Source organism: Polypterus senegalus, chromosome 10 (assembly GCF_016835505.1).
Source record: "Polypterus senegalus isolate Bchr_013 chromosome 10, ASM1683550v1, whole genome shotgun sequence".
Taxonomy (NCBI): domain Eukaryota; kingdom Metazoa; phylum Chordata; class Cladistia; order Polypteriformes; family Polypteridae; genus Polypterus; species Polypterus senegalus.
In genome coordinates, this window is record NC_053163.1 from 67,500,325 (window position 1) to 67,522,116 (window position 21,792).

Consider the following 21,792-nt stretch of genomic DNA (forward strand, 5'->3'; position numbering starts at 1 on the left):
GCTCGGTTAACACTGCGTCCCTTTATGATATACAGTACAGGTCTCGCTTACCTCTACCACTGAATCAATCATTATAGGAGGCTCTCGACCAAATCGTTTCAGGTACTCATCCACCTGTCTTAAAGGCACTTCGGCCGCTGCTCCCAGCTTCTCAATAATCTTCTTAATGTTCATTAACACCTGCAAGAAACTGCTCATGGGCTGAATTAGTTTTTCCAGCTCCTGCGAGTTAATAATATTAGTTAATTCGGGTGGAGGTGGGCTTGAGCCATCATCTGACCTACCTCCCGGCCGGGAGCCAATGAGCACGCCGACTCCTGGCACGTGCTCTGACAGGCTTTGCAAGGGTGGCTGGGATTTGGAGTTCTCTTTCTCAGAGGACTGGGTCGCCATCTTTGGCTGACTGCGATCCGCCTGAATTAATTTAACGGCGGATCAATCAGTCATTTCCCAGCCCTCCTTACCTTTTTGTGGGTTGAGCAGCGCTTCACTCGCCTCCCCCTTCTCCTTCAGAAAGTCCAAGTTCGTCTTCTTGAGGGCGAAGTCGAAAGCAGCAGGACGCGGACCTTCTCTGTCCCACAAACCATCGGGGTAGGTCACGTGTTCCTCACCAGCACCCGAAATGCAGAAGTCCGTTTCGCTCGTAGGCTCAAACAGGAGCACACCACCGTCTTCAAGAGATTCTTCTGCCTCCCACAGAGCCTCCAGGTGATCTTCTCCGAGGTATGTGCACGGGACGAAATTAGTTATTTTAAAGATATTGTCAATTAAATCACCGGCACATACCTCGTGGTAGTCTTCCTTCTCTGGAGGCCCCTTCCTACTCGTGTTGCCACTCCATAGCTCATCCCGAGAATCATCCATGATGAGCTTGGATCCTCCACTGTCGCTGTCGCTCTGCTTACCCTTTTTCTTCCCTATGACGAACTTGGTAATCGTGGATTCTGGCGATTTTTTTTGCATGTCTTGACACTGTCTTCTTGGGGTTCTCTGACCACAGAAATTTTTGTTCAGGTCCTCTGCCAAACCGACGGTCAGAGTATCCTACCAGCTATGCCACTGTGACAGATAGGGGGTGCCCCTTGAACCCTCAGACCAGATGCCAGAAGTGAGATAAAAGTCCAATAATTGACTTTATTACAATAATAAAGTCACAAAGCACCCTCCACTCCATAATACTCTACTCTAGTTCTTGACCCGGAAGTGTTTCTCTTCTCACTGTCCATGTGACTGGCAACACTTCCAGGTCTAATGAAAACTCCTTTTTTCTTCAACCCGGAAGTACGTCATTTCTTCTGTCCATGTGACTGGGACATACTTCTGGGCTATAGGGAAAAAAGTCCTTGATCCTCCCTGCAGCGTCCTCTGGTAGCCCCCATGGTATCCAGCAGGGGTGTGAATAAACACTCCATTGCCCATGATTCCCTGCTGGCATTCCGGGCACCTCCATGCTGCAGGGAGGGCTCCATCTAGTGGCCTGGGAGTATTGGCCGGGATGAATGGCTGGGCATATACCACAACTCCTACTGCAGATATCACAGTTAAGTCTAATAACACCTCCATATTAATATGTTTCATGTCTGCGTGTGATGCTCCTTTATTCTATATTTTAAGACCCCAGCTCTAAACTCACTTCTCCTTTGTTGCATCCTGAAGGTGACATTTTATATTCATTCTGTTACGATTTATTTCCCCTCTTCTCTTGTCCTTACTGTCTCTTCTGCACTCTCTGTATTTGTTAATATATAAAATAATGTATATTCAGTGCTTGGTCCATATTGTGCTGAACCTTATTTAAATGGTCAATCTGCCACTTCACCTTTCTATAAAAAGTGGACAACTGTTGACCATCAGGCACTTTTACAGACCACCATGTAATTTTAATGACAAATTTGTCAACTGTCGGCCTAGCTGATCGAGCCTGATAGAAGACAGATCATTGGTTTTCTAGTAGTTTGGTGGTCACCTCAATGTATTGCAGCATATGATACAATATGGAGGTAATATGTTTCTAAAGAAAGCTCTGCAAGGTTCTGACGATTTTGAAGCACACCATCTCTGCAGTTTGTGGATGTCTTTTTTTGCAGTGATTCATAGGTTATTTATATTTTTATGGAACAAAGGCTCACGAGGATATAAATCCAATGCATCTGTTAAAATGTTGGTCAATGAGCACTTGTCTTTGGTGACCACGTCTGGACTCAAACAGCGTAGACTGCCATAGTACAGTAGGCTCAGCTCCTCTGTATTGACTGATGTTTCCTACCTTCACACATGGATATGACATGACAGGAGTGAAGTCCAAGTGGCACAATGTCACAGCACCACTTGTCATGGTCTGAAGTTAGTCAGTTCTATTGCTTTTTAGCGACATTTTTGCCAAATAGGTAGAGTGCTGTGCAAAAATCTTAGACAATCTGTAAAGTGAAGATGCTTTCAAAATTAAAAAAATGAAAAGTTTCCAGTTATCAAAAAATACTTTTAAAAGTCTTAACACTTGAATCCTTGAAGCCTATGAAAAAACTTGTAATCCCAGGCCATCTTATTATAACATTCGATCTGGCTTTTATATAAGTAACATATGAATGTTTTTTATATAAAGACCATCACAAAACATAATCACAAACAGGACTTTGCACAATACATTGGCGAGCTCAGCATGCCCTGCTGTTTCACTGAAGGAAATGCATGTGTCAGATTCACTGGCAGGATTGCTGCATGTGTTGTTCTTATGTGTGAGTTGATGTTTTGTTGTGGGGAGGGCTTCTGTTCTCTTTCTCTGATGCAGAACCCTCATCCTCATCTGAGTTCACCTCTGCTATAGCACGTCTTTTTTTATAAAACAGCAGTGTCAGATCGGGATGATCATGAACGTGATTGAGAAAATAAAACTGAATAAAAAAAACAAAGCTAACCTTTACAAGTACCATTTACACCGGCTGTTACAGACTCAAATCAAATGTATGTTTTTATTTTGTAATAGTAAGAATAAGAGCAGCTCACTACTCAAAATAGTAATTCTGGAGAGTGCCTGGATTCAAACTCACGACCTCTTGATTATGAGTCAGCAGTTCTTACCGCTGCGCCACCCAAGCATTCATGCCAGTGTTATACCCTGTCCCAATTTCTTTTTCTTGTTTTATATTCGTGAATGAAAACCCACCTATTTTGTTATACGTGTACCTTTTATGAAAGTGTTTATTTGATATTTGGACTTCAGTCTTCACACATTATACACTCCATGTCAAAATTTTGTCATTAGTACTATAACATGAAAAATGTTTCCTTTTTAGTTATGTGTTCAACATTTCTTGCCTCACATTTCCTGTAATCCTGCATTTACCCAGATTGTTGTAGACACGGAACACACATGAAATGCATTTCAAATAACGATATATTATTTACTCTATGCAACTCCAGGCACCTCACACCCTGATAAAAAGGCTTGAGCTGGGAGAACTTTTAGCTTGAGATGAGCTCTGGCAGTGGGGAGGATGGGATAGCAGGCTGCTTGCTGTTTGTGCTGATCGACACATTTACAACACAAAAGAAGCTAATGGAGAGGTGCAAAGGGATTTAAGATTACAAGGATTACAAGTTTTTTCGTAGGCTTCAGGGAGTCTAGTGTTAAATAATATAAATATTCAGTGTGATGACCTTTTGCCTTTACTACTGCATCTAATTAGGTTGACTGCAATGCAGTTTGATATGAAAATTGTCTGGTGTTTTTTTTTCCAAGCATCTTGCATAACTTGCCACAGCTCTTCTGCAGACTTTGTGCTGTCTCCCTTGCTTCTCTCTCTCCAGCTAATCTCAGGTAGCCTTGATGATATTAAGATAAGATAACTATGGAGGTCATGCCATTTGTGGTAGAACACCAGATTGTTCTTTTTGCTGGAGATAGTTTATTATGCACTCAGCTATGTTTTTTGGTCATTGCCCTGCCGCAAAAATTAATTTTGGTCAGATCAAACGTCTCTCTGATAATATTGCAAGATAGATGAAAATTTGCTTTTACTTCTCACTATTGAGGATCTCATTCATTCTGAGAAGAACACCAACTCTTTTTGCAGAAATGCAGAAAAAACGTTGCAGTAAACCTGTAGTATGCTTCATTGCTGGTTGAAAAGTCTCTTCCATGTACTGCTCTTCAGTTCTTTTACAGATAAACTGCCCCCACTTGAACCAAAAGTTTTACAGTCCAAAGCAATAGCTGTCATCATTCAGCATCCTAGTTCTTGCGTTATTGTACAAAGTCTCCTAGCTTTTTTTCCTCTTTGGAGGAATGGCTTTCTGACAGCAGGTTTCTGACAAGATGTCCCTGAACTGTAGGGGGTGGGGAGGGGCTTGGGTTGCAGTGGTTTCTGTGAGTTCAGTGCTGATAAACAGTTCTAAACTTCATCAGACTTCGAGGTTACATCAGCTTGATGTACTTTTAATGTAGCTGCACTCACATTCTGTGGCTGACCACTGCCTGTCCTTCTGACATGTGCTTTTTCAGAAGGAGATGGACAACACATCTGGAAACTCCTGTCTGTTGGGAAGTTTCTTCAAAGAGAGACCTTGCTGATTTTGATGGGACTCGTTGCTTACACTTGCCATGGATGATTTGAGGGTGAAGCCCTCAAGCTTGGTTGTTTTTTATTTTGACTCTTTCTCCACCCATTTCATTTAATCAGTTTTCTTAAATCAGCTCATTATGTCATTGATCATTAGCACCGCTTTGTCATCTTTGTTTATCATGCACTGGGCTAAATAACTGCAAAGTTACTTTCTTTAACAAAATACACAAATGTATTGATAAAATTTGTTTTGACACAATAATGCAGGAGTGAAAAAATAAACATCTTAAACAAATTGTACAGTATGCCTAAACATAGTAAAGTACTGTATATCTCACTGAGGCTCTATTATTTATTGTAGAATGGCACCCAATGCCATTTTCCAAGATAACAACACCCAACTGTATGTATATGCCAGCCAATAGGGTCAGCTGCCTACTTTCCCATCCATCCATTTAAGGCAATGTCACATTTGATGGCTTTACCAGCAATTTTCAGTTGTAGCCTTCATTTGCATAACAATAGTAAATCGAAGGCAGTCAGCAATGTGCTACTGTAGAGGCCAATTGTCCAGTCGGTCTAAATAGTCCGTGACCCACACTGACAAAAAAAAACGGTTTGATTTTGTCTTTAGTCATACGGGTGGGCTCTATGTGCAGGACAGCAGACACCCAATGAATGCTCATCTGAGAGCTGCCAACCAATGAATGCTCATCCAGGAACACAAAGCATCGAATGTAATAATGTGGAATATAGAATGCAGGAGTTTTGGACCTTGCTAACAGAAGAGAGGACCATCTGTCTCATCTGTTTCATATTTTACATACCACAACAAAATGGAAAAAAACAAAAAAGGTTGAGACTGTAGCTGAACTCACCATATCTGCATGCTATTGGCTATCAGAATAAGGGTTGAGCAATGACTTTGCCAGAAAGTCATCATAGGCTGTCTAAATTTAACATGCCCAGTGAGTGACAGTCATGTTAATTGACATGATCTGGTGACGAGATCAGCAACATCAACTGGCAAGTCTAACATACCCAATGGCTAAAAGTCGAGTAATGTAACATTGGGTTTTGGTAGAGGAGTGAATGGCATGAGATCTTTTATAGTGCCATACATGGTCTTGGGTGCTGTTCACCCGACGTCTCTTTTAAATGCTTACTGGCAAATAAACAGGAGCACAGCCTTAACATGCAGGTGGTGCAGTGGGAGCGCTGCTGCTTTGCAGTAATGAGGTTGTGGGTTTGCTTCCTGGGTCCTCCATGTGTGGGGAGTGCATTGCGTAGTGAGAAAAGTGCTACATAAATACAAATAATTATTATTGACAATTAAAATGAATGAAAACACATGTTCCTGTGTAAACAGTCAAACATATAGCATTACAGTGAGGACCTGCTTTAAGCACACTAATATTTAGGGTACAATTTTATATCAAGGCTGATTTTAAAGGCCACTTCATGCTTTCACAAAACTTAGATCAGCTCGGAAAACACAGAGGCATTTATTAAAAGTGCTCCAATTTATTGCTTATGGAATGCAACCTTTTGAGAGTTGATTAAAAGGTGATCTACTCAGCAACTTAACTCTTTACAGAATTTGCTAAAACTTGTGGTTTCTTAGGGCAATATACTTTAATCTTGAAGTTGAAAAAATGAACTTTCCATCAGTTTTACAGAAGGTTATAATGCATTGTGTGTAAATGGCTGTTAAACATTTACAGAATGTCCCTCCAGGTATTTATGGAAAACATCCAGGACTTTGATCAGATCTCTTAATCTTCAGAAAGTATGGCTATAAAAGCAGCCGTCTAACTACACTGGCTGTTGAGAAGTCTGTAGAAGATTCTGAGGTGTTCCACCCTGCTGATGAACCTTAAGACAAGGATCTTTAATTATGGACGTCTTGGTATGATAACTTGTAAAGTTAGACAGCAAAATAAAAAATATAGCAACCCTAACATATGGCAAATTAGGGTCCTGCCACATTACATGATTCTTCCAGTGATATTTAGTCTCAGACTTCAATGACATAATCTTAACAAGCCAAGGGCAATTGCATCCCCAACGACTCAGTCTAACCAGTCTGTTACCCGCCCCAACAAAATCAAACAGGTTTTCAAACAGGTTTGATTTTTGCCCTAAAGGAATACTCTACCCAAAAATTATATATATTTTTTTGCTTTGCACTTGTAATTAGTAGGAATAACTGAAAAACAATTTTAATCTCATGTTTTCATGCAAAACAAAAATAACAAACTTCCTGTTAGAATGGTTATCTATGGAGAACAATACTAGACCATAGCAAACATAAAAATATCCATGCAGCGAGAGAAAAAGCATTCATACGGGAACAAGTGTTCTTCTTCTTCTTTTGGCGGCTACTGTTAGGGGTTGCCACAGCGGATCATCTTCTTCCATATCTTTCTGTCCTCTGCATCTTGTTCTGTCACACTCATCATCTGCATGTCCTCTCTCACCACATCCATAAACCTTTGCTTAGGCCTTCCTCTTTTTCCTCTTCCCTGGCTGCTCTATCCTTAGCATCATTCTCCCAATATACCCAGCATCTCTCCTCTGCACATGTCCATACCAATGCAATCTCAACTCTCTGACTTTGTCTCCCAACCGTCCAACTTGAGGTGACCCTCTAATGTTCTCATTTCTAATCCTATCCATCCTCGTCACACCCAATGCAAATCTTAGCATCTTTAATTCTGCAACCTCCAGCTCTGACTCCTGTTTTCTGGTCAGTGCCACTATAACAAAGCTGATCTCACTACCATCCTGTAGACCTTCCCTTTCACGCTTGCTGATACTCGTCTGTCACAAATTACTCCTGACACTCTTCTCCACCCATTCCACCCTGCCTGCACTCTCTTTTTCACATCTCTTCCATAATACCCATTACTCTGTACTGTTGATCCCAAGTATTTAAACTCATCCACCTTCGCCAACTCTACTCCCTGCATCCTCACCATTCCACTGACCTCCCTCTCATTTACACACATGTACTCTGTCTTGTTCTTACTGACCTTCATTTCTCTCCCGTCTAGAGCATATCTCCACCTCTCCAGGGTCTCCTCAACCTGCTTCCTACTATCACTACAGATCACAATGTCATCAGCAAAACATCATAGTCCATGGAGACTACTGTCTAATCTCATCTGTCAACCTGTCCATCACCATTGCAAATAAGAAAGGGCTCAGAGCCGATCCCTAATGTAATCCCACTTCCAACTTGAATGCATCCGTCACTCCTACCGCAGACGCCACCACTGTCACGCTTCCTTCATACAAATCCTGTACAACTTTTACGTACTTCTCTGCCACTCCTGACTTCCTCATACAATACCACAGCTCCTCTCGATGCACCCTGTCATATGCTTTCTCCAGGTCCACAAAGACGCAATGCAACTCCTTCTGGCCTTCTCTAAACTTCTCCATCAACATCCTCAGAGCAAACATTGCATCTGTGGTATTCCATTTTGTTCCGAGAATTACAAACACTCCATATATCGGTTAACCAGTCATCTGCATTCAGGACAATTGCTACTCGGACTCAAGTTCACGACCGTTCATTTCCGTATCTCATTTATTTTTGTTATTTGTGTTGTTTGTTATATGTTACAAGGGCAAGGGAGGGTTTGTTATATTCATATATATATACATGTATATATATATACATACATTCATATATATTTCATTTAATACAATTTATCAGTTTAAGTTTACATATCTCCTTTTCTTTTGTCCTTATTTACACCATCGATTGTGGGGAAAAGTTTAATTTGTTAAAGGTACGACTTGATAATTAAATTCAACCTCAGTAATTTATCCATGCCACAGGTCTTGGAGGTGTAGCTGCCGGCCAAGTAAGGGGTCGGCCGTTACAACCCTAACCTGCTGCACTTCTTCCCGAGCTTGGTCCCTCTGTCTAGCCAAATGGTACAGGTCCTTTTCTCCCTCCTTAGTGTCCAACGTCTCATACAACTCATCATACACCTTTTCTTTAGCCTTTGGCACCTCTCTCTTCACCTTGTGCCTTATCTCCTTGTACTCTTGTCTACTTTCTGCATCTCTCTGACTATCCCACTTCTTCTTTGCCTTCCTCTTCTTCTGTATACTCTCCTGTACTTCCCCATTCTGCCACCAGATTTCCTTTTCCTCCTTCCTCTTTCCAGATGTTACACTAAGCACCCTTTTTGCTGTCACCCTTACTATGTCTGCTGTAGTTTCCCAGCTGTCTAGTAACTCATCACTGCCACCCAGTGCCTGTCTCATCTTCTCCCTAAACTCAACCTTGCAGTCTTCCTTTTTCAGCTTCCACCATTTGATCCTTGGCTCTGCCCTCACTCTCTTCCTCTTCTTGATCTCCAGCGCCATCCTATGCTGCTTAACTATACTTTCCTCTGCCACCACTTTGCAGTCTTCAATCTCCTTCAGATCAACTCTTCTGCATAGGATGTAATCTACCTGTGTGCATCTTTCTCCACTCTTGCACATAACCCTTTGTTCCTCCCTCTTCTTAAAATACGTATTCACCACAGTCATGTCCATCCTTTTGGCAAAATCAACTAACCTCTGACTTTCTTCATTCCTCTCCTTGACACCATACCTACCCATCACCTCCTCATCTCCACCATTCCCTTTAACAACATTCCCATTGAAATCCGTTCCAATCACCACTTTCTCTCCCTTGGGTACACTGTTCATCACTTCATCCAGCTCACTCTAAAAATCTTCTTTCTCCTCCATTGGACACCCAATTTGCGGTGCATATGCACTAACAACATTCATTATCACACCTCCAATTTCCAGCTTCATAATCATTACTCTGCCTGACACTCTTTTCACCTCCAAAACACTCTTGACATAGTGTTCCTTCAGAATAACTCCTACCCCATTTCTCCACCCATTCACACCAATATAGAACAATTTGAATCCACCTCCAATCTACCTGGCCTTACACCCCTTTCGTTTTTTTCTCTTGCACGCATAATATAGCAACCTTCCTTCTCTCCATCATATCTGCTAACTCTCTCCCCTTACCAGTCATACTGCCAACATTCAAAGTTCCTACCCTCAGTTCCACTCTCTTTACTTTCCTCCTCCTTCTCCTGCCTTCTGCCACGTCTCCCCCCCTTCTTCTCCTTCTTCTTCGGCCAACTGTAGCCCAATTTCCGCCAGCACCCGGTTGGCTAACAGTACTAGCGGAGGTCATTGTTAACCCGGGGCTTGACCGATCCGGTATGGAAATTTGTATTGTAGTCCACATATTGATTTGGCAAATTTTACACCGGATGCCCTTCCTAACGTAACCCTCCCCATTTATCTGGGCTTGGGACCGACATGAAGAAACACACTGGTTTTTGCATCCTCTGTGGCTGGGTTATTCATACGGGAATAAGTCTTCAGTTCAAAAGATAGAAAGATAGATTAGTATTATATTATAGATAGATAGATAGATAGATAGATAGATAGATAGATAGATAGATAGATAGATAGATAGATAGATAGATAGATAGATTATGCATTATATCATGGATGGATGAATAGATCGATCTGTGAGGCTTTATTTATCTAACATCCCAGGAATCTACACCTGTCTTCTTGAACCTTAACCAAGCATGTATGTGGTAAAGTTAATTTTCCAGGAGTTTGTGGAATGCAAAGCTCAGAACACCTGTCTGACATTTCACATCCAGTCACCCATCCTGTCACACTTATTAACAGAGTAATATGCTTGCTACTGCAATACAGTTTGCGTCCATGACTGCCTGTGTATTGATGCAGTGATGTCGCTTGCAGTTCCCTTATTTGTGCTGATCCACACTTTAGGCAATGATTTTTATATGCCAATTTGTTTGAGTACAGGTTGGTTTAACATTACCTCACATGGAGTGGCGGTGAAATGTTGTATTTTACGTATTACCTCATATGTTGCAAAGGTATTTAAAGTTCAATGCAAAATTCAAGAAATTGCTGGTTGTGACATGTTTTAATCATTGTCTTCATTTAAATTATCACACTGTCATTTGGTCTGACAACATACGGCTTGTTCGTGTGTATGGAATGTACAACATTTGTTAAAAATTTTATTCCATCCCTCTAAACTGATTTTTTTTATGATTTCATTGTTGTCCACCTTTTCTAAAACTTTCTGCCTTTCTCATCTACCAGCAGCTTCTAGTTAGTTAGGACAGCTGACAAGCACTCCAAAAATCTAGTGAAGTTCAGGGTAGTTTCCTAAATTAGGAAAATTAAATAAAATGCTATTAGTCTTACTCCTTAATGTATGACCAAATTTGTTTTATTTGTAAAGAAGTATAAACCAAGTCAAGTCAATTTATTTTTTTACACTCCTCTTCATTATGTTCAGTTCACTTCCCAGGTGCACAAAAATTCATGTGGTGCTTGCATGTTCTGCACATTTTCACACTGGCTTACATCCATCCATTATCCAACCCACTAAATCCTAACTACAGGGAGCCAATCCCAGCCAACACAGGGCGCAAGGCAGGAAACAAACCCCGGGCAGGATGCCAGCTTACCGCAGGGCACGCGCACACACTAGGGACAATTTAGGATCACCAATGCACGTCTTTGTACTGTGGGAGGAAACCAGAAGAAAGCCATGCAGACACGGGGAGAACATGCAAACTCCACACAGGGAGGACCCAGGAAGTGAACCCGGGTCTCCTAACTGTGAGGCGGCAGCACTACCTACTGTTCCACCGTGCCACCCCATTGGCTTACATTAACACCCTAATGTAATGTGTGTTAAAATAATTGGTGGTGATAATATGCCTCCTGTGATCAAGTGCCAGTAAGAATCATGAATGTGGATTTTGATGGACTGCCTTCTCAGTCACCTTGCACCTTTATCTTTCTAGTGTTACGCACGTACGCATTGGAGGCAGCCTAAGGGCACTGACGATGGTAATAACCCACTAAACCAGGAGGTGGCACTGTTATCTAATGCCTTCTCCATTCCTCCTTCTGCAGAATGGAAGATTAGCAGCCATTTCACCACTGATGTCACCGTTGCCCACCCTCCTGGACCTGCCCCCTTCCTGCTGGAATCATTTAAAGCCAACAACTCTGCCATTTTGAACCAGTTTTACTTTAAACTCATGTCTGGAAGTACCTTAATATTTTGCTAATGGCTGTCTTTTATGTTTTCCCTACAATGATACGCGATCCCAGGGAGGTGTTCCCAACTCTTTATCATTGTCTGTGCTTTCATTACACTAGATAAGTCCTCTATTCCCTGCTATTAGGCAGCAAAACATTAAACTCAGAGAATACATTCATCAAAGGAAATCTGCATCTGTCTTTGTGTTTATTTAGGATTTCATTGTGTTAAGTAAAGCACATTTTTTGTAGAAAAGAGATTTGCCCTGACTCAACATAAAATCTCTGTGATAAGTTTCTTATAGGTCTAATAACATAGATCCTTCATTGATTTCCCAAACCTGAAATTCTTTTCATGGTTAATAGGAAGCATTTAACTCAAGACATATTCATTGTAGAGCACCAATGAACTTACAGATACTATTTTCATATACATATATTATTTTACACATATATATATATAATATATTACATATTTTCCAATGTGGAAACAGGAAGAACATGTACATTCTAGACAGAAATTGACCAGCCATTGCACTGAACACAGGCCCTTAGACCTAAGAGGCAGCAACACTAACCACCGCACCACTGTGCTACTCTTAAACTAAAGCTAGTCAGCATTATTAATTACTAGTCTGGTAAATGTCGAAGGTAGGTAATAGAATTATTCAAAAATATTTGCTATCTCTTACCTTACATGTACCTTCAGTGCCTTTCCTCTGTCTCTTAATCAGCATTCCTGAAAGCCTGCTTCTCAGACTCTAGCTGCATTTCCATTAACCTCCTTAATACGCTTTTTGAAATTGCGAAACAAAAAAATGGTAATGGAAATGCATGAATTTTGAAAAAACTGAAAAACCACAAAAAAAAGTTTATATGCTCGCTTTCATGGTTTACACAGGGCACCATCAGCCTTCCAGCGTCTGGTGGATAGAGTGACTTGACACCACCAATCCTATAGTGCCATCTACCTCAATAATGTTGTGATCTACTTCAGCACATGGGAGGATCACATGCAGAAAGCACATGTGCTATTCCTGGCATCGAGTGAAGCCAGGCTAAAAATAATCCCCAAAAAATGTTATTTTGAGTTAACATTGAGGGCAAAAATTTGTGTAATTTATTAGGCAGAGGTACTATACATCCATAGTGTGCTATAGTTGATGCCATTATAAGGCAGATTCAAGTCTTTCTGGGATTTGCAGGGTACTACCACCAGTTTACTCCTCAGTTCTCCAAGAAGGCAGCGCCTCTAACTGATCTAACAAAGAAGCGAGCTCCTAATACAGTGGTATGGGACGAGAAAGCAGAGACCATATTCTGTGAACCAAAGCAGGCCCTCACACCTCGGCACCTGTATTAGTTTCCCCTGATTTTTCATTACCAGTGCTCTTTCTTGTTTCCATGACCTCATGGCCTTCCTCTTCCTCCCAGGATTCCTCATAACCGGAATAGACTCCATCTTGGGTAGTCAGTCTGAGAAGATAAAAGTTGGAGGAAGACTCATTTTGCATGTACACATGTTTTTTTCTATTTTTCCACCTTTCAATTATACAGGCTTAGCTGCAGGGTGCCATATCACTTTGACATTGTCTTTGACTTGTGTTACAGCACTCAATTTTTCAAATCTCCTGACTACTGTTCTCCATTGTACCTGTGATCTTGCAGATGACAAAACAGAAGAAACACACAAAGTTTCCATCTGAGACTATTCCGCACAGGAAATGGTCACCATCAGACATTGATGATTAGAAGATGGTTTCCGTCATCTTCATCAGTTCTGAAATTATGCATGAGAATGTTTAAAACAGTTTTATAGATAGATAAGAACTACGTATCATAGACAGAGAGTCTTCAAGGATGATATGTGATATGTATTCACTTGGAAATACCACATCTAGAACCGTTCACCTCATACAGTGTCGTAAATCTTCCACCATTCTGAAAGCTTGACATAAAGCTTGAGATGTAACTGCAGGCAAATTTCAGACTGACTTCAATCAAATTGGTGCTCAATCTCATTACATTCAATTTTAAGGGGTTGATTATTGCCAAAGGTAAATGCTGTTAAGTTTATAAAATTTGGACAAAATGCCACTGCATTTTTAAAAATGCGGAAAATCATCAGCATCTACTTGTTAATTGAAGAGAAGATTCATTTGGACCTGTGAACAAAGCTTCTGCTTTAACAGCATTGAAGAGTTTTTTAAAATAGCATGTCTACATTTATGTAAAGAATATAATATAAGCAGAAGGTGCTGTTAAGAAGAGCAAGTGGCTGTGGTGTAGGCTATTTAATAATAATAATAATTCTTAGCATTTATATAGAGTTTTCTGCATTACTCAAAGCACTCGGCATTTGCAGGTTAAGGGCTTTGCTCAAGGGCCCAACAGAGCAGCGTCCCCTTTGGCATTTACAGGATTCGAACTGGCAATCTTCCGATTGCCAGTGCAGATCCCTAGCCTCAGAGCCACCACTCCTATTTGAACATTAAACTAGTCCTGGACTCATCAAATGTGAGTATTTCAGTGAAAGAGCTATTTCTAAAAATGTACTTAGAGAGTTAGTGTTCATTATAGAAGGACCCCAGGAAGAAAGAATAAATAAAGCAAGAAAACATGGCGCATGTGATCCAATTATAGTAAATGATCACACTAGGTTAGTTTTCAAAATTTAAAACACAATGAAGAGATTAAACACCGAAACGTGCTATATTACATTAAGGTTGTTAGTTTATTAAAGACCAAGCACTCACATCAGAACAAGATAATTGCAGCATTTGATTTAAAAATGAGAATTAAGGCTAAAGAACAAACAAAGCAGCTGCTCTAAATATAGTGCGTGACTTCATTTGAAATGTAATAATAGGTATTCATTTTATTTGCATTAATCCTCCAGGCTTCTTGATCCATCAAAGCGAGTCCTCTAAAAATATTTCTTTGAGCGGCGATGGCAACTATTAGATTCAAGAAAACAAGCCTGTGCAAATAAAGCTCACAAAGAATAGGAACAATTGTTAAAACAGGAAAGGCGGCCATTTCTTATTGACTTCTTGAAGGCCAGCTCTCCCCATGTTAATCATTCATCCTCACAATCTTTTATTTTTATTGTTTATTTTCATTCTGTGACAATGAGACCGAAAGACCTGCTCAAGTCGGAGTTATGAAACTTCCTTTGACTGACAATAAAAAGAAAATAGAAAAAAAAGAAGATAGGAAGGCCTTCAGGGCAAATTTTAAAAGGATCAATGTTTAAACCGCAATAAATACACAGCAGTGTATTTTTCAAGGAGGTCCAACCTGTAAATCTTGTATTTCTACATAGCTTTAGTAAATTAAAAGGGCAAGAATGGGTGGGAATATCTTATCTGTGAACTTTATAAACAAATATATACCATTTATAACTCTTGTGCACCTGTCTCTTAATTAAACTGTTTTTTTTTTCCTCTGTGTTTAATTATCCTTAATTTTGAAAGCATGTGCCCCCTGGTGGCCAAAAGTGGCAACTGCTTTTTTTTAGTGGTAAAGTGTTTTCAATGAACTGCTTATATTATACATCCACCCATTCCTGCTCAGAGCTGAAAGCATACACTTGTATATTTATGATTTTTATTATTAATAACATGTGTAGATAGTAAAGGGCTTTTTAAGTGTATATCTGCGAAAGGAAATTAACTATACATTACTCACATGGTAAAGAAAAGTTAGAGACCATCTTGTCTTTTTTTTAAATATAAAAAGCCTTTAGATTAGATTAAATAAATTTTATCAATCCAATGAGAAAATTCATGTGCATACAGCAGCAAAAACATAAAGAACAAGGATACAGACTCAGAGGACAGATAATACAGCCAAATCTACACAACGGATTTCCAGTAAAATACCAGCAGTTGCTACCCAAAGAAATTTTCAGATGACTCCTCCATCATAGGTTGCCTTAATAATGGAAACGAGTCAGAATTCAGGAAGGCTGTGGAGGACTTTGCCTTGTGGTGCAAAGACAACCGCCTGCAACTCAACATCAGCAAGACAAAAGAGTTGGTGGTGGACTTCCTGCATGCCAAGGAGCCTCTAAGACCGGTCACCATTCAGATGGAGGACGTGAAAGTGGTGCAGAGTACAAGAAGGGCCAGAACAGACTGTACTTGCTATGCAGACTCAGGTGTTTTGATGTGTGCGGCAAGCTGCTGGAAATGTTCTACCAATCCAAAGTAGCCAGTGTGGTGTTCTATGCCGCAGTCTCCTGTGGAAGCAACCTGAGCTCAGAAGATGCACAATGCCTGAACAAATTTATCAGGAAAGCCTGCTCCATCACCGAATGAACCCTTGACACTCCTGAAGCTGCTGTGGGGAAGAGGATGATGGCAAAATTGTCTAATGTTTTTATTCAAGCCAGCTTAAAAGATTAGGATTCAGTTGTTTCCATAACAGTCTTATTCAGTTAGCCTAGTAGAATATAGAAAGAAATGATGAACTGTTTTTGCTGAGAAAGGGAGACAGATCAGTAAGGCCAATAGCTTATGGTAGCAATCCCCATATATAAAATCCTCCACCATAAGTAAGAGCGGAATTAATCTGTAACCTTATGCGTTAAAGTCTAGCCAAGTGATCAAGTACTGTCCATTAGAGTATGGTACTAGATAAAGATGATCTGACCAGAAAGACCCATGCTCCTTAAGATAAATCTGTTATTTCCACAGGAGCATTAATCAAGGGCATGTCAATGATGACAGTCATTGTTCCACAGATACAAGCAAAGCTTTGGCATGTTCGAAACGTTCCTAAGTATCCACGGTTTTCATATAAACAGATAAAAATCTGATGTTAGGAATTTTGGCCCGAAAGTGTTCCTCTTAGTTCATTTTGTGGCTCAGACATATACGATTACTCAAGACTAACCTCCATTGTTGTGTTATATTCATGACATTTAGACCAATCCAAGATCAACAATTTCTTCATTTTAATGATTCAGTTTGGTCCTGCACCTATTCACAACTGACCAGGTGCTATTTTAGAAATGTGTGAACGGATTGTGTAATTATGAATCAGTCATCTGGTGTCATCATTCTGATTCTTAGGAGGTTCAACAACATTTTTCAGAATCCTCCACCATTTAAAGGAGGAGGAAAGCTGCCCACGCATTTGCTTCCGGTGACTGAGCAATTATCATTCATTCATTCAGTGCAGCCACCCACCACATTGACATAACTACAACAAAGCATTACGACATTGTGTAGATTGGATTTGATAACATTAGATTTCTAAATGTGAAAACTGAAGTGGAGATAAAAATGATAGATCTACTTGTTTATTTTCTGCACTACTGCAACCCTGAACTGGCTGAAACAACTTTGAAAACTGATGGGAGGATGGTTCCCATACACTGCTAATGTCAGAGTGTAGCAGCAGTGACTGTAAAGTGGTACCTTTTGAGATTCGAATATCGACCCACTACAGACAACACATACAACACTTCTAAAGACTCATCGGCCTACAGCATATCTTTAACTCATCCAGACCAGTAACATTTTGGAATGAAAATTCTGGTGGGATCACACAGGCCTGGGGAAAAGATGCTATTGAAAGCTGCAGAACCATCCAGAAAAACTATACAGAGGGTGTGCGTGTGAGAAAGAGACAGAGATCTGATCAAACACTTGAAAAGCACCTTTTACAGGACCTGCTCCTCTGCTTACATCCATTGATCTTGGAACGTGACTACCAACAAGTCTCAGGAAGGATTATGGTTTGGATCCACTGACTGAGCTGTGGAACACAGGTGCAGATGATGTGCATGTGCAGGCAGTAGATCAGGCACAGTAAAGATCACTGCAGCTGCCTGGTACGAGTGGCACTGTAGGCCAGCCGAAGAATAAGATTGCCACAAATAAACCTTATGGGAGGGAGTGAGGGACAAACATTGTGTTTCTCTGTGTGTGTTAGGTTAACAAGACCAGTGATGACAAACTGGCATAAAAAAATCACACTAAATGAATATTAAGTCAAGTGGCTTTATAGTGATTTACAGTTTACAGTTGATGGCTGCCGCTGAATTGTTTGGTTGTCGCTTTCAAGTGTACTGAAATGGCCAAATATTTTACACCTTTGGACAACCGCCAATGCCTCTTAAACATCTTAGATTCACAGGTGACGATTTCAGTAGTGGACACTTTGATGTTTATGAATGTTTAAACTCTCAAAAGCTGGATGTGATTTTATCGATGAAACCGGTTGTGTGCTTACAACGCTTGACAGATGCCGAATGTCACTTCAACACAACAAGTCCTGCAAATACTGTCGTAATTGAAACAAACCATGAAACTCAAACCGATTATGACAGCAGCAATCCAAGCAGTGAGATTTGAGACAAGATTACTGTTCACATGGCAAACTGTACGTTGCATGCTCAAGAGTAAGCTCAGTGCACAGCTTGGTCATGTTTCAACTGGAGGGCCGAACTGACAGCGTGGCATACAAATAACAAATAATTATTGGTATATTTTCCCTCAGTTTAAAAAGGTTTACTTTTCTTCTTAATAAAAATTTTAAGGCAGTTCTTCGCCGCTGCAAAGCGCGGGTATTTTGCTAGTCTTTATATATAATACACTTCAGTGGCTGTCCGTTTGTCTGTCCAGGATTTTAAAATCACCTGTAGCTCGTAAACTGTTTGACCTATTGACCTGAAATTTGGTACACATATACTACCCTGAAACTCTGCACTATAGCTTTATATTAAAAGCAAACAGTTTTGGAATTATTACTCTTTTTATGTTTATTTGATTGTAGGATCAACTCTCGCCAGTGGGCAGCTGTTCTCATCCCTACCACCATCGCCATCACTTCCCCTACCTCTTCATATCTTAAATCATTCTTGAGGCAGATTGAAGACTTAAGTCCCAGCTTAAGTGAAAAATTAAAGAAAACTTACTAAGTAATTGCAACACAAACACTGTCTTTAATGTAAAAAGATGCCGATAAAAGGTGAGAAGAAGCGGGCCGCTAGGGTGGGGAAAAGAAGAGCTGCTCAGGAAGCAGCAAGTGCATCAAACTCTGAGCAAATGAATGCTAAACCTACAGAGAAGAAGGATGAAAACTAGGAATGCTAAAGTCAAGTGTATTCACTGCACGTTATTGTGCAGTCCGCTGTTACTAGTAAATAATAAAAGTAAATCTAATAATTAAAATCTGGAGTGTTCTCCACTCAGCTTTCTCATATACGCAGAGATTATAGAATAATTGTATGAATATGTCAACTTGTGACATAAGTTTATTTCATAGTTCTTTTACCTGATTATATAAATTTCCAATTACGGTATTATTTTGTGTTTCCATCCATCCTCCAACCTGCTATATCCTAACCACAGGGTCAAGGGGGTCTGCTGGAGCCAATCCCAGCCAACACAGGGCACAAGGCAGGAAACAAACCCTGGGCAGGGTGCCAACCCACTGCAGTACACACACAAACACACACACACACACCAAGCACACATTAGGGACAATTTAGAATCGCCAATGCACCTAACCTGAATGTCTTTGGACTGTGGAAGGAAGCCGGAGTACCCGCAGGAAACCCACGCAGACACGGTAAGAACATGCAAACTCCATGCAGGGAGGACCCGCAAAGTGAAAGGTACAGTATGTAAATGTAAAAATTTTTAATTTTAAAGAATATCTATACTTTAATTAAAAATGATCTCTTACCAGAAAAATTATAAAACAATGATTTCATTGATCGCAATAGAATTTATTAAATTAGTTCAAACAACCACCGTAATTACCAAAAATACAGACGTCTTCTGATGGCAAAATAATGTGTGACAATGAAAACCAAACAGTGTTCATATGTAGCCAATCATACATAAGAATTGAACACAAATATTTATTAACACTAAGTTAACTAAATTAATAACCTTTCATGGAAATTCAGAACCAGCACAATAAAGAAAATGTCACAAACACTATTAAATCACTAAAAGTAGTGTATTTGAAGCACAAACCCAAAAAAAGCAAAAAAGAAATAAAAAAAAAAAACAGCTCAAAACAATTGTAAAACACAAGTTGCTTTAAGAATGTCAGTAACAAGTAGCTAAATGTCAAAATATGATCATTTCTTTAACAGATAAACCTTCTTCAACAATATCACAGAATCAACTGTCAATCAAAGTGGTGGGGTAAATTCTAGAAAATCCCTGGTTCTGAGTAAATAAGACACAAATTCGACACCTATAAAAACATCAATCCTAAGAAGCAATAAACTTTTATTATACCAGATATGTGACAGTGACCCATACCAAACGTCAGAAGTATACTTTCGTATACTAACTATAGTTAGTTATTTTGTTAAGGACATTGATGAGGCCTAGTTTCCCAGTCTTTCATAAAGCACCACACATAAAGCATGAAAAATCTGGATTGTTCTCCACTCAACTTTCCTTATACCTGTTCAGGTACAGTAGATACCACTTCCAATTGTCAGAATATAATGAAACTTCATATCTGTGTGTTTCCCACAAAATTTCAATCACTCATCTTTGTTTATAATGCAAATTTAATTGGCAAAGATCTGATCAAACTGAAATTTAAAATCTGATTGTTTCTTGTGGTAAGTAATATACCACTTCCAGTCACCTGATCATGGTCAAATTTAATATCTAACAGTAAGTAATGATCATACAAAATTTAAATTATTTATCTCTGTTTATATAATGGTAGTAATGCATATGCAATAGTGCTGATACCTGTTAAGATATCATTTCTGGTTATCTGATTAAGGTGAAATTCAATATCTGTGTGTTACCAAGTCAAATCAAGTCAAGTTGGGGAGCATGCACTGGTACCGTGCGTTGCCGCACCCACTACACGACAAAACAACTTGGGATCCCGGTTTGCACCCCCCCCAGGCAGACACGTGGTCCAGTCCCACCCTCCAGAAATTACCCTCTATCTGCCACAGCAGGTGTTACATGGGTAACCAATTGGCCTGGTCCAGCCACTTGGGTCCCCAATAATGAGTATCTTACGAGCTGGATCACCCTCGGGAAAATGCACCACATGGCCATAGTGCCATAACTGACGCTCCCTCACAATGCAGGTAATGTGCCTCATTTGGGACTCCATGAGCAACCGGTCATTCGACACAAAGTCAAACCAACGGTACCCAAAGATTCAGCGAAGAGACACAGTACCAAAGGAGTTCAGCCTTCATCTCAGGTCACGATAGCGTCCATGTCTCACAACCATATAGCAAGACAGGAAGCACCAGGACTCTAAAGACTTGGACTTTCGTCCTTTTGCATAGATATCGGGAGCGTCACACAGTGACCTCATGACCCCCTATGCTCTCCCAATCCATCTACTGACTTCATAGGAAGAGTCAGCAGAGACATGAATGTCACTGCCAAGCAAAGTAAACCTCTCGACAAGGTCGGCACTCTCTCCGCAGACAGACACACTGCTGATGGCTGTGCCCAAGAGGTCATTAAAGGCATGTTACCCTTGTTACCCTAACGACAATATAAAATTTCAATTATTTTTCTCTTCTTATAATGCAATTTCACATGAAAAACTACTATACAAAATTTCAGTTCTTTTTTTATTTAAACAATGTACCAGTTTATTTGAAAAATTTTGAAATGTTGATCTGAGGGCAGTGGGACAGCACTGAGTTGAGAGTCTGGACAGCCCAGAAAACGAAGTAGCTGTTGCAGAAACCTGGCAGAACTGGGACAAACAGAGTGTGGGAAAGGTGGAAGAGACCCTTCACAATGCTATGGGCTTGGCAGATTTAACACTTTATAAAGATGTCTTTGATGGAGAGAGATCCCAATGATCATTTCTGCCGTGTACACTACCTATTGTAGGACCTTATGGTCAGAGACACTGAAGTTCCCAAATCAGACAGTGATACACCTGCTTAGAATATTCTCAGTGATGCCCCTGTAGAATGGGGTGAGAATGGGTGGAGACACGTCTTCTAAGGTTGTGGAGGTGGTAAGGTCACCTTCCAGGTGCACACAAAGGAATTGGTGCTCTTGACAAATTCTACAGCAGAGCCCTTGATATGCAATGGAGTGTGGACAGCGTGGGTCTTCCT

The 21,792-nt window shown here is 40.2% G+C and overlaps 1 long non-coding RNA gene across 1 annotated transcript in view; it reads left to right on the plus strand.

Moving 5' to 3' along the window:
• Positions 1 to 18,534, plus strand: part of LOC120537164 — a 36,501-nt gene extending 17,967 nt beyond the window's left edge. The window contains exon 3 of the long non-coding RNA XR_005635273.1: positions 18,486 to 18,534. This is a non-coding gene — a long non-coding RNA (uncharacterized LOC120537164). The remainder of the gene's footprint in view (positions 1 to 18,485) is intronic.
• The last annotated feature ends 3,258 nt before the right edge of the window (positions 18,535 to 21,792 follow it).